Raw genomic sequence first — 20217 nt, 5'->3', positions numbered from 1 at the left:
GTTTATATCTTCTCTGCAATAACTTAAAATGGCACTGAGCAGTACACCTGCATGCAGATAAAAGTGACATAGCCATAGCCATGGTTGTTTTTTTATAAAACAGTAGTCAAATTGCAATTGTTGCAGACCTGGAGAGCACAGTTGCTTTAATATGTTTTAATATTCACAGATTTGTTTTTATCATTTAAGTATCACATATGCATTCTTTGCACTCTGTTTTCAATAATGTAAAGCAAAAATGAATACAGTTGCAGACTTCAGAAAAGTTAAAGTATGTGCACATAGCTGTGCAAGTAGCTGTTGCTTTACCTGCTGGGGTGATTAGTGTCTTTTCTGGAATTTGATTGTTCAGCAAACAGTATCTAAGAGTTGATGTTTTATTTTAAATTTTCTTCATTCTCTCCAAGGACTTTATATTCTTGCCTGTGTTCCAATATTATGAGCTAAAAGCATTTTGATGGCTTGTCAACATCAAAGGTAAACTGTGAGATCAGGTAGTGGGAGTCAGCTGGGAATAAATTAATTAGTAGTAATGAGGGTGGCTAGGAGCGTACCTAGAAGGTGTGCTAATTCCTGTCAATATGAAAGGTAAACAGGCCTGTCATAGGTTTGATTTATATGGCTTTGAGGGATTTCAAGAATTACTTTTTTGGCAACAAAGCTATTTTTCTAATTGGCAGTCAAACATCAGAATCAGTGAAGTGGACAGCAACAGAGGGGTTCTTTAAATAATTAAATGTGAGAGTTCACCTTTTCACTTTAAAACTTTCTGGTCGCTTGTGTGGCAACCTTGAAGCTGTTCTACTGAGAAAGAGAATTTTAATAAGGAATTATTAGCTTTATTTTTTCCACAAAGAGGCAAAAAATGTTGTTAAAAAGTAAATTCTCTTTTAATAAGTGAAGAAAATACACCTACATAACTTGTCAGGCCTACATTCCAAATACAGCAGCGTTATATGATTGTAAGACAGGATTTGCTTAGATAAAATTTTCAATAGGCTGTGTTATTAATTACATTGGCAAACTTTAGGCCTCATTCCTACTTTAATATACTTGGTGAATAATGATTATGTACTCTCAAATGAATTCAACAGAAGTGTTCTTGTTTATACTTTGCCTGTTTGTAGGTAAAACTTGGCATAGTGAGTAATACGATGTTCATCTTCTATATTAATATGTACTTTTCTGTTCTGTATATTGTACATTTTTGTGCGTTGAAATTTGTATGCTTTTGTCTAGGATAGTTGGAGAACTAGGTACAGACTGAGCACATGTTACTTAAAAAAAATGGTGTTATTTGCCTTTTTGGGAAAGATTTTGGGGCTTACCTTCTTACTTTTTACTGTATTAGGCTATAAGGGTAACTGGTCTCTACCGTTCATTACGATATAATCGGTCTCAGGTCAGGTAAAACAACTGACATTAAAAGATCTACCTACTTACATAAAAATGTATCTTTAGAAGTAGTGATAGTAATGATGATAATAATAATAATAATAACGCTAATAAAAAAAGAAAACTTAAGGAATGAAGCAACATAAAACGAGCAACAGAGATTGAATTAAAATAGACAGAGACATTTCTGGGCTGCTTGGAATGTAAATGAACTTTTCTCTGCTCAGAAATCTTATGAATATGAAAGAATGTGGAGTCTAAAAGAAAAAAAAACAGTAGATAGGATTGACAGGGAATTGACCAGTGAAGGCAAAGTAGGATTTGACTGTAAACTATTCAAACAACAAGACATGCATTCAATAATATAACAAAACAGAACAGCATTAGACCCACTACTGGCCTTCTATTCCCAGGAGTGTTATATAAGCATTTTCCCATCTCCTTCCTATAGCTGCCAGCAGATTAAATGAGAAAAACATAGCGGAAAAATATTACATTGGTAATGACACAAAGTAGGGTGTAGGGAAAAGGTAGAATATGCAACCCCAAAAGAAAGATCAAGGAGAATAGAGTAAAGGAGGAAAAGCAAGTGCAGAAAACTGTGACAGACAAGGCCAATCAGGAGCACAAATCATAACAAAATCAGAAGGAATAACAGCCTGCAGGTAAGCTCAGCTACACGGACGAGTCAGTGAGTAAAAGAGACAGAATTTTTGATGGCAGATAGTACAGAGTATAAGATGGGTGAAAACAGTTAGATGTTGTACAGAGTGAGGGACAACTGGACCAGTCAGTGAAGGCGGTACTGGAAAATAAGATGAAAGGTAAAAGATAGGGGAGGTAATGAAACTGTATAAGAATAGAAGAAGTGAGAGTAAGTGAAGAGACAGAGAAGAGGGATTCTGGGGAATGTAGACTCAGAGAAAAAAGGGACTAAGGTTCTTAGCAATGGAAAAATAATTTTTTTTTGTAATTATTTTACAGAGATAGACCACTGAATCAACCTAGACATTTTCAGGACACCACTGGAATTGAAATGCATGCAAAAGCAGATACAGTATACAAATGACAAATATATATATATATATATATATATATATATATATATATATATATATATATATATATATATATATATATGCCTTTAGAATGGATGAAACTGGGAGCTAAAACACAATAAAACATGGCTGATGTATTACAGTTAGTATTAAAGAAACTCTGACATTGTCAGACTCAGCTGTCTGCAGTATAAGTGTTATGTTGAATATGTTTCTATGGCTGATGGTTTAATGAAGAAAGAAATGTAGAAAATACTTGATTTTTTTTTTTGTTTCTTTACACAGCATATAAGATATTTGCAGTACAAACAATAGAGAGAAAGAGAGTTGTGGTATTTGAAGGAACAGGACTGTGGGAGAGAGGTAAATAGGGTTAAGAGGTCTAGCTACATGGCCAAAAAAGATTTAGTGCTGAATGTGTCTAAGGTACAGAACTGAAGGAGCCAGGCAGGGAGGCTGGGAACTGCATGGCCTATTTTCTCTCCTGCGGGTCTGATTTGATACATTTTCCCTGAATGAGAGCAGAAAAACACAATTCTTGCTTTGTGGGAGTGGCTGGTCTACTTGGAGGGAAAGCCATTCACAGAATTGATGGGGTATATTCAAAATATATGCAGAAATAAACACATCAAAACACACAAAAAACAAAAATCTCAACCCCCCCCCCAATAGATGTGACAATGATGGCCCCCTACCAGCTGACCTTCTCCCCAGTGATGGGGACCCAGTGAATAGATTAACCAGGAGGGGCCTGATGACTGACAAACAACAGGCCAAAACAGTTCAAAAAAATTAGGAGAGCAAACCTAAGATGATCATAGGAAAGTTAGCAGAGAGAGAGGCAATTATTCATACTAGAAATATCACTAAGGAATCCCAACTTGTCTGCATGCAGGAATGTTTCACTGTAGCAATAAGATATTTTTTACATTGCAGTTCAAAAGATATGCTATGGTTAGAGCACTTCAGCTTGTTTACAAAGTTTAGTAAAACAGTCCAACAGGGGAAAGCTTTTAGCATGTTACCAGAGTACTCTTGTTGCAAGACTGCAAGCAAAAAAGTGTTTAGGATTAGAAGGGAAGGGAAAGTAAAAGGAAGTAGCTAATGAAGATGATGAAGAAGATGCAAGAGGTGATTATTCTGACTCATTTGGTTGTCCTTTATTTACTCTCTAAATTGAATATGTTTGTGGCACTACATTGACACTGAAGCTTTTGTGTGATAAGAAATCACTGAACCATCCAAGGGCTTTGGAACTAATTCCCATAAGTATGATTATTTCAAGTTAGTCAAAGGCTTTAGTTAACTCATTGAAAATAAAAAAATATTCTTGTCAACATGGATAAATCTGTGTGTGTGTGTGTGTGTGTATATATGTGTGTGTGTGTGTGTGTGTGTGTGTGTGTGTGTGCGTGTGTGTGTGTGTGTGTGTGCAGAGTCATCATTTTGCTGCTATCAGACCAACATCAATGATGGCTACCTAATAACGATATATGTTTGAATGAAGTTCATAATTTTTATTGACATTTTTTCTGGGAAAGTCTACCTAAGTTGTCAAAAAACAAAAAAAAAAGTTTTTCTCCCCAGGTCTCCAATGAAAAGTTCTAAGTATTTCAAAACATAAATTAAACAATGCGGTTAAAGGTATAGCAGTTTGTCATAAAAATGACGTTTCTACTAAGTTGGGGCTTCTTCTTTCTTCTTCTTCTTTCGGCTGCTCCCGTCAGGGGTCGCTACAGCAGATCAACTGTTTCCATTTTTTCCTGTCCTCTGCATCTTGCTCTGTCACACCAACCACCTGCATGTCCCCTCTTACCACATCCATAAACCTTATCTTAGGCCTTCCTCTTTTCCTGTTACCTGGCAGCTTCATCCCTAGCATCTTTTTCCCAATATACTCTGCATCCCTCCTCAGCACATGTCTAAACCAACGTAATCTTGCCTCTCTGGCTTTGTCTCCAAACCTTCCAACCCGGGCTGACTCTCCAATATACTTATTCCTAATCCTGTCCATCCTCGTCACATCCAGTGCAAATCTTAACATCTTCAACTCTGCCATGTCAAGCTCTGACTCCTGTCTTTTTGTCAATGCCACTGTCTCCAACCCATATAACATAGCTGGTCTCACTACCCTCTTGTAGACCTTCCCTTTCACTCTTACTGGTACTCGTCTGTCACAAATCACTCCTGACACTCTTCTCCACCCTCTCCATCCTGCCTGTACTCTCTTGTTCACCTCTCTTCCACACTCCCCATTACTCTGAACTGTTGATCCCAAGTATTTAAACTCATCCACCTTCACCACCTCTACTCCCTGCATCCTCACCATTCCTCTATCCTCCCTATCATTCACACACATATATTCTGTCTTAGTCCTGCTGACCTTCATTCCTCTTCTCTCTTGAGCATATCTCCACCTCTCCAGGGTCTCCTCCACCTGTTCCCTACTCTCACTACAGATCACAATGTCATCTACAAACATCATAGTCCATGGGGACTCCTGTCTGATCTCGTCTGTCAACCTGTCCATCATCATTACAAATAAGAAAGGGCTCAGAGCTGAACCTTGATGTAATCCCACCTCCACCTTAAATGCATCTGTCACTCCCACCGCAGACCTCACCACTGTCACACTACCCTTGTACATATCCTGTACCACTCTTACATACTTCTCTGACACTTCCGACGTCCTCATACAATACCACAACTCCTCTCTAGGCACCCTGTCATATGCTTTCTCTAAATCCGCAAAGACACAAAGCAACTCCTTATGACATTCTCTGTACTTCTCCATCAACACTCTCAAAGCAAACATTGCCTCTGTAGTGCTCTTTCCTAGCATGAAACCACACTGCTGATCACTAATCATCACCTCCCTTCTTAACTTAGCTTCCACTACTCTTTCCCATAACTTCATGCTGTGACTGATCAGTTTAATCCCTCTGTAGTTACTACAGCTCTGCACATCACCCTTATTCTTAAAAATTGGTACCAAAACACTTTTTCTCCATTCCTCAGACATCCTCTCACTTTCCAAGATTTCATTAAACAATATAGTTAAAAACTCCACTGCCATTTCACCTAAACACCTCCATGCTTCCACAGGTATATCATCTGGACCAACAGCCTTTCTGTTCATCATCCTCTTCATAGCTATCCTTACTTCCTCCTTGCTAATCCACTGCACTTCATGATTCACTATCCGCACATCATCCAACCTTCTCTCCCTCTCATTCTCTTCATTCATCAGCCCCTCAAAGTACTCTTTCCATCTGCTCAACAAACTCTCCTTGCTTGTGAGTACATTTCCCTCATTATCCTTTATCACCCTTACCTGCTGCACATCTTTACTAAGATGGAGCATTATTTACGTTGTGTGCTGTAAATTTATCATTTGTATACAATACTTTCATAAGAACAGTGCTAAGAAGTTATAAGATTTCCTATCCAGGATTTTGTAGAAATAGTGAGGAATAGGTTTAAGGGTGAAGAGTGAAATACATTTAAGGAAAATAGGGGTGTTTGTTTAGGAAAAGAAGTAAGATTATGAGGAAAAATGATAGTTTACAGGAGAAGATGTGGGTAAGATCTATTATGGGTAAAATGTAGTGGTACAGCTGTCTAGAACAGAGGGGTTATGGTGGTTTAATGGGGGAGCAGGGAGTTGAATTTCTGACTGTTGTAATCAGAGAGATATTGTAGTTACCAGAAAGGAGTATCAGATAATCTGCTTTTTACATTATTTTCAAAGTTATTTTGTTATTACATTTGCCTGATCTCACTAAGTAGGGAACTCCAGAGTTTCACTATGCTGCAGGAGTAAAGTACAGAGCCATGGTAATTGTGAGCTCTCATAACATACACTTGGCCCAAGGTCCCAGAATACTTTGGACTGAGGAGAATTTATCATTCTAGCAATGTTTGATTAGCTGGACATTTTTGCAATTTATAGAGGATGTTGTGGCTAGACAGATTCAGCCAAGTTAATTTTAGGGGAGCAAAGCAAAGATGAGTATAATTTAGGATGTGCACTGTGAAACTGGCTATTTTGTTATAACATTGCTGTAGTCGCACTAGTTGTTCTGGTTGGAGGTGAGAGAAATTGAGGGCAGCATGTCATAGGTTTGGCACAAGGAAAACTATAGCGGTAGTTTTACATGCTTGGTTGGAGAGGTAACAGCTTCCTCGATATAGAGTGCCTGTTTTTTAGTGTTTTTTTACACCATTTTAACTATGAGTGTCAAATGTTAACTTATTGCTAGTTATAGCACCTAAAATGTGGATGGTGGAGACAGTATTTATTGGAGCATTATAAGGGTTGCCTATCTTTGCTGAATTCCTAGGTAGGAAAAGCATGTGTGTGTGTGTGTGTGTGTGTGTGTGTGTGTGTGTGTGTGTGTGTGTGTGTGTGTGTGTGTGTGTGTGTGTGTGTGTGTTGGCACCAGCAAGCTAAATATTGGGGATGGTGGCCCTGAGGTGGAGTGAGGTGTTGCTTGTGCATCACACATATCTTTATGAATACCGTCTGTTGGTTTGAGCCTTGGTCTCATGACACCATTACACATTGCAACACATTCCTTTGTGAGACTTTATATTATGCTTATGCTACCTGTAGAGAGCCCTGTATAGTGTATCATGTGGTACAAATCTTCCGTGTGATTACCCTAACCCATAGGCCACACTTATGCAGAATCCAGGCAATTGTTGACATAGGTACTGCACAGGCAGTACTTGCTAGACATTCCTGCAAGTCCCTCAATGTTGCTGCATGTTTCTGGGCAGTCTCCATGACCAGTTTGCAACATGTTTTGTCATCTGTTTTGGATGGGCATCTGTTTATTTTCTACATCAGTGTTGTCCCATACTTCATACACACATGCATGACTGTCTGCACTATTTGCCATGGTATATGCAATGGTGAGGTAAGGCTACTTATCCTACTTCTGAGTGCTACTTTTCGGATATGGGATCCATTCCATGGTTTGTAAGATGTGTGCAAGCCACAGCTGCCTCTGCTGCAGGTGAGTGGGCAAATGTCATGAACATACTTTTTGGACATCAGACCATTACTTGGTGTGACATTGATGCCCTGTACTTGATGGAAGGTGTGTACTCACAAAGAGTGAATGCTGTCAGTAAATCACAAGCTGCTTCCACAATATGTTATTTGGAGTGTGTCCACACATATGCTTCCAGTGTTTGTTAAGGTATGTATTCCCCATATTTGGTGTCCTAACATAGGATTCCATATTACACATTCATTGCTCATGTTAGAATCACATCACAGGTTGTAAAATGTGTGGAATGTGGTATTGTGGTTTGCTGTTGTTTATATCAGGAACAGTTGTCATTGTAATAGTGGTGTATACACTGTTGTAGCCACTGTATATGGGTAATGCTTCAGATATGTTCCTACTGTAGGCCATTTCTTCCACCATTACATTCATCTCTGTCCACAGGTCTTGCACTAACAGGTTGTTAGGTATACTGCAGTACTCTTACATACCCTTTAGATATGCCACCATGGTGACCACTGTGATGCAGTACAGTTAACACCAACAATAAGTGAACATGTACAGCATGCATTATGGGTAGGTGTGTTAAATATGTGCATGGCAAATAGCATGGCCATAACATGGCCTGTGTATTGGCAAACCTGAACAAAACAACTCCATACTCACCAGCTACAGGCTGCTGCCCCAGTTGTATACCAGAGGGACCTACATAGTTGTGTGAAAGAAGTAATATCAGTAGCCACACCTGTGGCATTGGTACAGGGTGGGAGCAGCATTTCAGCAGATCAACAGTACAAACCCACAATACTAGAGGTTATGCACATGTATTCATTACTACACTGCAGCAACAGACTATCTTATCTGACATATGCATGTAGATACTTTTCAGATGAAAATGGATAAACAACAGTTGTCTAGTAATGTGCCCTGGGGCCTTACCTGCATGCTTCTCATCCATTGTGTGGGTGGCACCCACCTCCATAATGCTGTATTCAGCCTGCTGGCTTGTCTGGCGGGCAGGTGCTCCAAGGGTGGCAAGGAGCTCCTCAGTATGTGTCCATGGGGGCTGGATGGCATGACCCCCACCTGTGGCTAGCTGGTCCCTCCTAACTGCAGCAGTACACTGACGGGCATGGCGCATGAAATCTGTGCACTGATACCACACCTGCTCATAATTTCGGTTGTGCAGGCTGACATTGTTTACCCTGTGGATGAGCTCGTTCCACAGGGGAGTCCTATCCTGCAGATCCTGGGCCCTGCAGCCAAATAGTATGGCATGATGCATGATGAGGTATTGCATGATTGTGTCATTTTCAAGGTTGTGAATGTGGGGAGATGTTCTTGGGGCAGTGTACCTGGAAGACATAAACAGGCAAAATTGTTACAGGACCTCATATGGTTGTCCACATCACATCAACATTGGATATTACTAGCAAATAATCCAGACTATACCATAGCCCTGTAAGCTATCATCACTTTGGCATCTTGCATTACACTCCTGGCCCTGACATGTCCAGTTCCCCCAATGTTGGACACTTAATGCCATAATCCACTGTTTGCCACTCATTTCTATGTAAAGAGATGACAATGGCCATCTTCCATGTGGATGGTGTGTGGATGGTGGCATGTCTGTGTTTGACTGTAGTATGTGATAAAACTGTGAGCACATGCCTGAGTTCATGTAGGAGACAAAATGTGATGTTCTCATGCCCCATGGAGACTTGCTGTCATTGCCATCAGTTGGCATTATGTCCATGCTCACCATTGATGCAGGCAGGAGTGTGGTTGATGTGTATATCCCCCTGTACTAATGTTATGGACAGGGTGCCACTGTTCCCACCTCTCCTGTCTGATGCAGGTTGACTGAATCCATGGCATGTGTATATGAGGTGTGCTTTACTCGCAGTACAGGTTGACTTGTGTTACTGGCTCTGAGACTACGTACATATGTGGAGACATGGTTGCAATTTGCCTCGGTGGTTTGGATATGTCTAATTTCTAGTCATAGTCAGCCTTACAGGAAGTCACCTGTGAACCAACATGCTTGCTCAGATAGAGGTGCACTTGCTTCCAAGTTGTGGTCTGCATCTATGGGTCCCTCTACAGCCACTATACCAACCTATTATGTGCTTTGTGTCTTGGTGATGTCCACCAAGAGGGATTACTCTATCGTTGCTGGAGGATGGTTGTACAGGTCAGGTACTGCGGATTCCATATAGCTACAGTGGATATGAAGTGTACACACCCCTGTTACAATGCATGGTACTTGTGCAATTGGAACATGACCCCAGAAAAGCACATGTCAACACAATCCCCACCTGTGATGTGTCCTATAGCCTGCTCAATTCAGTAGGGAACATAACAACCTGCCCAGTTGTACGATATGGGAATTAATACTCAGTACAGTAAGCCAGTTGAATGTGTGTGCACACCCTTACACTGATATGTTGTGTAAACACCTGCTGAGATGACTACAGCAGCCATTTGTCTTGGTTTATACTCTAACATCATATAAAATCTTCACTTAGCAATGGTTGCTCACCTTCCATGAAACAGCTTTGTTTCTTTTTCATTTTAATTGTACAGGTTATGGGTCACATTTGAGGTGAGAAATGTTTTGACATGATTTTCTGTGGTCTCATTGGCATACAGCTTGCACACCTAGCATTCCAACAGGGGTGTGTACACTTTGATATCCAGTGTATATGGGTGTTGATATAGCTGTTAGTGGTAGGCATGGACAGTGGGTCATAACACAGTTGTACGCGTCTCTGATTACTACGTGATAAGTATGCATGCTGTAGTACCCATATGAGTGTCATGGCAATGCAACAATCGGTAGCAGTACACATTTTATTTTGTTGTATGCAGTGACAGTGATATTACACACATGTGCAACATGCACATCCTATTTTCTAGACTGCTTGTGACCCATGTTATTACTTCTGTGCCTTTCATCTGAACATACACATACATACACATGCTCAGGGGATACCTGCTGTACATTTGTGTTCTATGTCATTATGGCACACTGTATTTACAGTCGTGCAGCTCAATCATGCCTCAACCTATTATACCATGACTTCTGGTCATTGGTCCACATCACTGGGTGACAAAACAGGGAAGTCAATTTTGATAAAGTATTAATATAGCTGCCATAACACAAGTATATGTGTAAGTGACTACATATATCTGTCACAACTGTGAACATTGTCCAGAAGAACACTGTTCAGTTGAATGTTATTAATTCAATATATCACATGCAGTTTAACACACACATCTGCAGCAGTGCTTTACTATGCTCATGCCTTATAGGTATCCTAGATTTACAATACAAACATGTATAATACTAATATTCACAGGTAACATATGGATATGGGCAACATCCCCATTAACTAGCCTAGCAGTGACACAGACATGCCTGTTTGACAGACACTCTAGTGGTTTCCATATGTCAGCTTTCCTTTCCCAAGGTGTGTCAGGCTCCTCAGCTGTGACCCAACTTATCCACCTCTTAGAGCATCACATGTGGATAAAGCCTAACATTAGGGGAGGATATATAGGGACAGATCATAGATATGCCTATTACAAACCTATGAAGTTTGTAGCATGATACATTTTGCATTACCATGACTGTTCTGAAGGTGGTGAAGTCTGAAACACATGTGTCTGTCATTACTTCATTACTTCCATCTCCAGCTATTTGCCAGACTAATATAGATGTTAGGAGGAACAGAACAGACACTATGATGGCTAAATCTTGACATTCTGTAAAGATTTGCACAGTTGACAGGTATGGCCCACTGCAGACAGAGCCAGATGCTATGTCCATAGCATTTGTTTAGCAGAACATCAGTACAGCAAGTATTGATGGCATATAGACATTCAATTACATGCTTACATGTGTCATATACCTGGCTTATCTTCAGGTTCCTTCTGTGTACAGGCTGTCTTCTTGTTTCTTATCTTTTATTTTTAGGTTTTATGTGGTTTCAAATTTTTTTTGTCTCTCTCTCTCTCTCCCTTTCCACTACTGGGATGGAGCTGGTTTGAATACGTTGAAGCATGGCTTTTGTAGGTGATGCTCATGTTCAGGTGATGAACTCTGCACCAATTGCTGTTCCCACTTGCTAATTGTATGCAGGCAGCTGTGTAATTCTTCCAATAGCCAATGTCATAGCAACCCACTACTATAAATGACTAAATCATGTGGGCATTGTACCTTTACCTTGGAAGACGTCCTTCATGTGTGGGGGCAACAGTGTTACAGACAGCAGGTAGGAATACCTCTTACAACAAGACTTGTGGACACAGGCCAACTACATGTTTGTATAAGGTTCCAGACCTAGGACAGTGTGTGATTATTACTGTTATATGCATTGAATACTGCTAGCTTTACAGGGTTTGTGTGTACATGCTAGTTTTGTATGGAATGCAGTCTGTCTGCATAGCTCTCAACTGTGGGCCTATCCACATGATGGCCAGAGGACTGGCTGTTATATTTTGTCTGTTCCCCACACAGGTCTTGTCCCTGACATATCAGTGGCATTCTCTCTGTTGATTGCTATCAGTACATGGCAACATCCATTTGTGTTTCTGACTTCATATTCCTGAGTAAGGGTATGTTGCAATCAATCATGTAACACCAGCAACTTTCACAGTGTATAACAGCAATATTTTAAATATGGCCCTGTGTTTCAGCCTCTGTCCTTCACTTATATACCAGGCTTTGCCCAGATGTCATGCAGTAAGAGGTTGGTAGGTATGGTCTATCATTATTTAGTGCTGACATTCCTGCTATCATTCCAGTGATGTTGTGGACTCCCACACAAGTTATGGGGTAGGGTCCATATATATGAGGGCTACAGCTGGACAAAACATGTGTGACCCTGTACAGTCTGGAGGTCAGTGTATAGAGTACACTGTTATATGCCCTTGTAAGACATTTTATGGGGGATGGGTATTAAATGTTTTTAACTTAGGCTGTTACATGTGTGGAATATCTGTAATAAGAAACATAAAGGTATATGGCTGTACATTGTTATATATTTCCCCATGTGAACAATGGTGGTCTAGAGCTTACTGTCTTACACACAGTTCTGTTGGTCAGTGTGGTAGTGATGTTTTAAGTTAAGCACTGTTATGTAACTGACACATTTACATTGTGACAATTGATACTTTCCCCCTAGGGGATTGACTACAGAGTGTAATTGGAGGCTGTTGAACTGCATCTGTAATTAAGTGTTGATTGATTCTTGTCTTCAAGGCAAGTGTGTTTTTACTGTTGTACTACTTGAAGGCTTTACCGTAGACAGCAAAGTATGTTATTGTTTGCAGATTACTGTATCATATGTTTTCTTTGAGAGTTGCATTAATCACTTATGTATTTCAAACACCTTAAATGCTATAAGAAAGGGCATAAAAATTTGAAATAGTACACAAATAAACATTTATGTGTATGCAAACTGTGTGGCGTCATGTCCTTTGCATTGTGTGGGTATATGTTTCATGCAATAATTCTCCTTTGTAGAAAAGAATCAGACACTGGCCATTTGAAAAGGTGGCAACTGTAGGAATAATGGCTGTTTGATATTCTGTGCACCCCCTATATACTCTCTTTATATATATCTATAAGTATTTATATATTTATATATGTATGTATGTATATATATATATATATATATATATATATATATATATATATATATATATATATATATTTGTGTGTGTGTGTATATGTATCATTAGAATGTTTAGTGCTTCCACACTGCGCATTCCCCATGATAGACTGACTGTTCTGCATGATATGTTAGAGAAATTATCCCAACACCTTACGACTTAGTGGTAACTTGCTGGGGCTATGTTGTGCATGTATATCCCTGGATGTCCTGGGTTCAAGACTTGTGAGGGCTGTTTTTTTTGTTGCAAGGCAGAACAGTTCCGTTGTGGAGGAAAGGATAATGGCAATAATTACAAGAGGTCCCTATTTTGGGCCCCTTCACACCCATATACAGTGCTTTTGGTCAGATGTTTTGCGGTGAGAGGTTCAGAGTGCAAATCTGATGTCTGAATGCACTACAGATATATATATATATATATATATATATATATATATATATATATATATATATATATATGTATATATGTTTTTATTTGTTGTATTTTGTATTAGTTTATTGCCTTTTTATATTTTGAGTGCTGTAATTTGTTTTCTTTACATTGTGTTTTGTTTGTGTTCTGCTTTTAACTGCATATTCAAACTTCAAAAGACACCACAGCTCTGCCTCTTGTGAGTCAGGCAGAAATTAGAACTGATCAATTAAGGACTCATACATAAGATAGAAGAGGTCACTTAAGGTTAATCATTTGTGAACTGAGTGGGTGGAGCTAGGAACTAAACCTTCTATTTAAGGGGTAAAATAAAACATTTCGGAGCTTTATTGGAAAGGCTCACCCAGACTCTGCTACATTTTGCTGTGAGGGAAAGGTTGGTTTGCTTTTTATTTGTTGTATTTTGTATTAGTTTATTGTCTTTATGTTTTGAGTGCTGTGATTTGATTTTTCTTTACCATGTGTTTTGCTTGTGTTCTGCTTTTAACTGCATATTAAAACTTCAAAAGGCACCACAGCTCTATCTCTTGTGGGTTAGGCAGAAATTAGAACTGATCAATTAAGGACTCATACATAAGATGGAAGAGGTCACTTAAGGTTAATCATACCACTGTCTTTCTAGTTGCCTGCCTCTTATGGTAATTTGACCATATATCTAATTTCCTCTCTGCTTTCACTAGCTTATGTGAGTAAGCACAAAATTATCATTTTGAGAAATCACTCCCATTCAACTATTTAAATTTATTGGCCATTCTACTGTATTTCATAGTACCGGAATACAAAAGTGATTGCCCCCTTTCAATCTATCTTGCTGTTTTAAAAATGGTGACTCTCCACTAAAACTTAACTTTTTAGACAGGTAAAACTTAAGTTGCCTACTTTCACATCTAACTTCTCTAGTGCACACTGCAGTGTTTAGGATAAACCATTTTTTTCATCTTACCTTTAAGCATACCTGTGACTAGCACTTGCTCTAATACCTGCTGGAAAGCACTAGGAAGCCTTAAAGTGATACAAACACTCAACTCTCCTTATTAATCAGGAGAAATTAATCATAGGCACTAAACAGCCTATAATTTCAAAGTACCTTGCTAAGGAAAGGGAAAACAGCTCCTGTACTTTTCAAAAAAAAAAGTACCAAACCAGGTATGCCCGAGGGTCAGCTTCCGTTGATTTCTCCTGTACACCTGATGAATCTGGGCATACTGGGGCAATGCAGCAATTGCCTCATGTACACAGACAACCCTCTCCTCCTACCACCCAACACTACGACCTGTGAGAGATGCACTTACATAGCCAAACTGGAAGCAAAGCTCTCTCCACCCAAGATTGTGCTAGACAGTCAAGAGGAGAAGGTTAACACCCGCTCTACACCTCAAGCAACACATAGCCCTTCTAAACTCACACCACCAACTGCAATCTGCAAGCAACACTAAATCCACATATGCAACACTTAACTGTAACCTGCCCAAGCAACAAGGACCTCCAAAGCTAAAACACAAACAACAATCACAACCAAAGTGTCACATAGCTCACAACACCACTGTGCCACCCAGCAACAGCCCCTAAGGCAAAACAGCGTACCTAACACTTTAGTCATAGTTGACTCTATAGTCAGGCAAACTGATGTCCCACTCACCAGACTGAACAAGGAGAAAATTACAGTGAGCTGCCTTTCGGGTGCCAGGATCCGCCACATAACTAATGCGCTCAAGTCATGCCACAGCAAGTACAAATATGACTCTGTCATTCTCCATGTTGGAGTGAGTGACTTGAGACGTACCTCCCTGGACTACATGAAAAGAGACATGGAAGAGCTTTTGGATCATGTGGCCCAGGCAGATATGACCCTAGCCCTGAGTAGCAGCCTGCCTTCACCCAGAATGATACCACAATATAAGGACAAAATGATTAACTTCAACAATTGGCTAATCTTCTGGTGTCATTCAAAGGGGATCCAGTATCTGTCTGCCTGGGACAACATGATTGACAGACCACGATGCTTTGCCAGAGATGGTCTGCACCTGTCACCCCTGGGATTCAGGTTACTGGCTAAGGATCTTGCCACCCCTATTGTGCCTTTTTTAGGCAAAGTTCAAAGGACAAAATCACCACCGTAACAGGTACAAGCATGCAAAATCTGAAGGTACTGCTACTCAATGCTAAAAGTCTAAACCTCAAAATACACTCTCTCGAGGCACTCCTAAAAATGGAGAACATCAATATCTGTGCAGTAACTGAGACCTGGTTCAGGGCTCCAGAGAGCACCCCTGCAATACCAGGCTACAACTCTTACCACACTTTTCGTCCACCAAACCACAATCAAAACACTAAATGTGGAGAAGTGCCCATATTCACCTAGGATATTCACACCACCAGGTTAGTTGCCCAATACAATGTGTCTGAAATTCTCCATGTGCAACTAACACTAAGTAAGACTGCAATCCAAATTGTAGCTTGCTACAGATCCCCCACCAAGCCACAAGATTCTCACTACACCTTTCTAAACATACTGGAAAATATTAATATACAACCAAACATCCTAATATTGGGTGATTTCAACTACCCTGCCATTAACTGGGAAAATGACTTGTGTACCAACACCTTTGCCCAACGGTTCTTGAAATTCATAAATTCCAATGCCCTGGATCAACTAATCCATAGTCCCACAACGGGCTCCAATATCCTAGAGACCTGGTCATTACCAACATGGGAAATCAATGCTCCACACCTATGGTCACCCCTTCGTTGGTCAGGTCAGACCATAAGCTAATCACCCTTAACATCCACATCCCACCCCCACTCCCATTAAGGAAACCTCCATAAATAACTTCTCCAAAGCCAACTTCATGCTAGTCAAGTCAGAAGATACAAACTTCATAACACCCATGCAGATGGGAACTGAAAATTCGACTGCTGAGTCTAACACTAAAGCACTGTACAAGTATATTCACTCATGCATGAATTGTGCCATCCCAAATAGAACCAAGATGCTCTCCTCCAAAAAAGGGAAGCCAATCTGGTGGTCCCCTGCCATAAACAAATTTTACAACAAAAGGAAGAAACTGTTGCAGAAAAGAGGAAAATCCCAGGATGCAAAAAACTCCCTTACCAGCCTGAGTAAGAAGCTGAGATCCCTCATAAAATCCTCCAAAGCTAGTTACAAAAATAAAATTGCCAATGATTCCAAAGACAACCACAAGGCATTCTATAACTATGTCAAGAATCTAAATGGCAATGCTCAGATCTGCTCTGATCTACAACAGAATGGCATTAAATATACTGATCCCAAAGATATTGTCAATATCCTGGCAGATCTATTCAGTGACAACTTCACCCCCCTCTCACCCCCTAAATGGCCCATCTCAATACCAGAAGATTGCCAAATTCCAGTAATAACAGCCACACAGGTAAAAAACACACTCTCCAAAGCTAAGAATACAGCATCCATGGGACCAGATGACATCCCGGGCTGTGTACAACATGAACAACAAAATGAACTGGCACCTCACCTAAGTGTCATGTTTAATCATACCCTCACCTCAGGTTTTGTGCCCACTGAGTGGCGCACAGCTACAGTTATCCCACTCCACAAGGGGGGATCCACCTTGGATCCCGGGAACTACTGCCCCATTAGTCTGACGAGTCTAATCTGCAAGGCCATGGAACATATTATCATGGAACTTATAAACAAAGACATTGGCAACTTAAAAACACTGGACCCCACCCAGTTTGGGTTCATGAAGGGCTGATCTTGTCTCCTGAACTTGATTGACTTCTTCGAATCAGTTTCCAGAGCTGTGGACGAGGGTAAGGCTGTCCACTCAGCCTATCTGGACCTCACCGAGGCCTTTGGCAAAATCCCCCACTCTGGAATCATAGATAAACTTACTAAGCTGGGCATTAATCCCTACATCACTCGATGGGTTGCCAACTGGCTTACTGACAGAACCCACACTGTAATAGTAGCTGACTCCAAATCCAGCTCCAGACAAGTGACAAGTGGAGTACCTCAGGGTTCAGTCCTGGGACCTCTCTTGTTTGGTATCTACTTCTCTGACATACAGGCCAACACTAAGGGACTCTGGCTAGCAAAGTTCACAGATGACTGCAAACTGGGAGCCATTATTGAATCCCCAAATGATGTGGATACTCTACAAAATGGCCTTAAGAAATAGATGCTTGTGACAGAGCCATGGGCTCAAGCTCAATGCCAAGAAATTTATAGATATCCCCTTTGGGAAAAAACATGTACCCGTGAATTACCAAACAGGTGGCAGTATACTAAACACAGAAAGTGTGATAAGAGACTTGACACTACTTCAATAACCACATCGCCACAACAGTCAGGAAATCCTTCTCTGCGGCACACCTCATCATTAAGGGCTTTTCATCCAGAAAAAAGGAGGTCATTGTCCCACTGTACTTATCCCCCAATAGAACCATTATAGAATACAATGCCCCATTTGGTATGTACCTCTCAAGACATCTGCAACAACTATAAAGGCCACAGAAATACCTCACTAAAAGAATCACAGGCCTAAAGCAGATGCCTATGCTGACTGCCTTAAAAAAATCCAGCTATACTCTGTCACATATCGTCTACTTCGAGGCAATCTATGCTTAACACACAAGGCCATGTCAAATCCAGAGCTGTTGGGCATGCTACACTTAAAAAAATCCCAATCCCCCAGAGCCACACACTCTAGGGATCTAAACTTTGTCATCACAATAAACAAAACATGCTGGAGGGATAGGTGCCTGACCCAGAGACTCCCCAGACTCTGGAATGCACTGCCCATACATGTCAAGCAAAGCACCTCTTTGGACCTCTTCAAAAGGAACCTTGATGATTGTATGGGAGAAAGGAAATGCACCCAGGTGATCACGTCAGTCACCCTGCTAGGCAGGGGTCCAGGGAAGTAAATAGTTTGGGGAAAAAATAGCCAGGGAATTGTTATGGCTAGGCTTGTATAGGCCCTAGGGCCGATAGCCTAGTACCAACCCATGAACCCATGAACCTATATATATATATATATATATATATATATATATATATATATATATATATATATATATATATATATATATATGTGTGTGTGTGTGTGTGTGTGTGTGTATATATATATATATATATATATATATATATATATATATATAGAGAGAGAGAGAGAGAGAGAGATACATACATATACATATATAAATACATTTTCCCCTACTGTTGAATGACTGTGCTTGAGAAAACATCACATGTATCTACAGCGCAGATGGCTTAGTGGTTATGGTGTGCAGGGTTCTGGGTTTGACAGTTGCAAGGGCTGATTATTTTGTTGCTGGGCAGAACAAGGGCTTTTGGATACAGAGTGATTGAGGCACTTTTAAGCAGTTGTAAGCGTGTTTGCAGGGGTTTGCATGGTGGTAAGCAATGCTAACTTCCGGTTAAATATGCTTACAGACAGTTAGCCTAAAAAGTGCTTAATCTGTGTAGGCATTGCTTAGCACTCCATAAACAGGCTTAATACTGCTTACTACTTCTTAAAAGTGCTTACTCCACTTATCCCCATGCTAATTTCTTTAAAAGAAAAGAAAAAAGGGGTGATAGGAAAGTGGTAAAAATGGGGGTGTGCAGAGGGAAAGACAATAGGGAAAGTAGCTAGGGATGTGCAGAATGGGTGTAGGGAAGGTCCATAGCTGTCCATTTCTTCTACAGCAACAGCTGTGCATATATACTGAATTTGGAGATATATTTGGACACTCAAACCCCTGAGAGAGTGGTGAGGACAACAATAATGTGTTGTGAAGCCAATTAGTCCAGATTAAATGTGTCCAGTGGACATGTGTGCAAAATGGACAGCTATGTATGGGGCGAAATATTTTGGGGGGAGGGATTGCCCTTTTTTTTAAGGTGAGAGTGGGATGTTGGGAAAGGATAGTATGTATATTTGGGGAGGTAGGTTGGGTAGGAAGACAGACAAGACAGCATACAGGGGTGGTATATGACACATGGGATAAATACCTTGGACGGGAAGGGGTGTTTGGAAATTGGAAGCACATGAGCCCTCAAATGGGAACAGTGGGACTGCAGTCCCCACCCATGGGCATTCACCACTGCACCTTGATGGTGGCCATGCTGAGGGCTGGGCAGGAGGGGCAGGCTGACTCTCTAACTGTGCCATGCAGCTCTCAAGCTGGCATAGCAGATCTCCAAACTCCTTTTGGAGCTCGCTATGCACCAAACCCTGGACCTGGCTTCGGGTGACAATATCCTGTTCGCGACCACTGCCAGGGGGAGACGAGCTCCATCCCCTGAGGCAGTTCCACCCGAAGGTGGTGCAAGACCAGTAGACGAGGAGGTCCCGGGGTGGGTCCCAGACGTGCTGATGCCTGGTGCCACAGCCAGATGAGGTGGGAGAGTTGGCTCCGCTGGGACCGGCCTTCCCAAACATGCTATGGTGTTACAGTTTTAGAACATATGTGGGTCAGTAATAGTCAACACAATCCAGGATTAGTTATAACAGCATGCATAGATATTCCTGTTAACCCAAAACAACAGATTTGGAACAGTTGCATAGCAAACAGAATACATGCATATATAGAACCACAGTGGTCATTACAACAGCATGCAGGTTACATTGATA

Source organism: Protopterus annectens, chromosome 15.part0 (assembly GCF_019279795.1).
Source record: "Protopterus annectens isolate FY-2018-M chromosome 15.part0, PAN1.0, whole genome shotgun sequence".
In the NCBI taxonomy this organism is placed as follows: Eukaryota; Metazoa; Chordata; order Ceratodontiformes; family Protopteridae; genus Protopterus; species Protopterus annectens.
The sequence above is the reverse complement of the archived record's forward strand: the minus strand, read 5'-3'. Positions refer to the sequence as shown.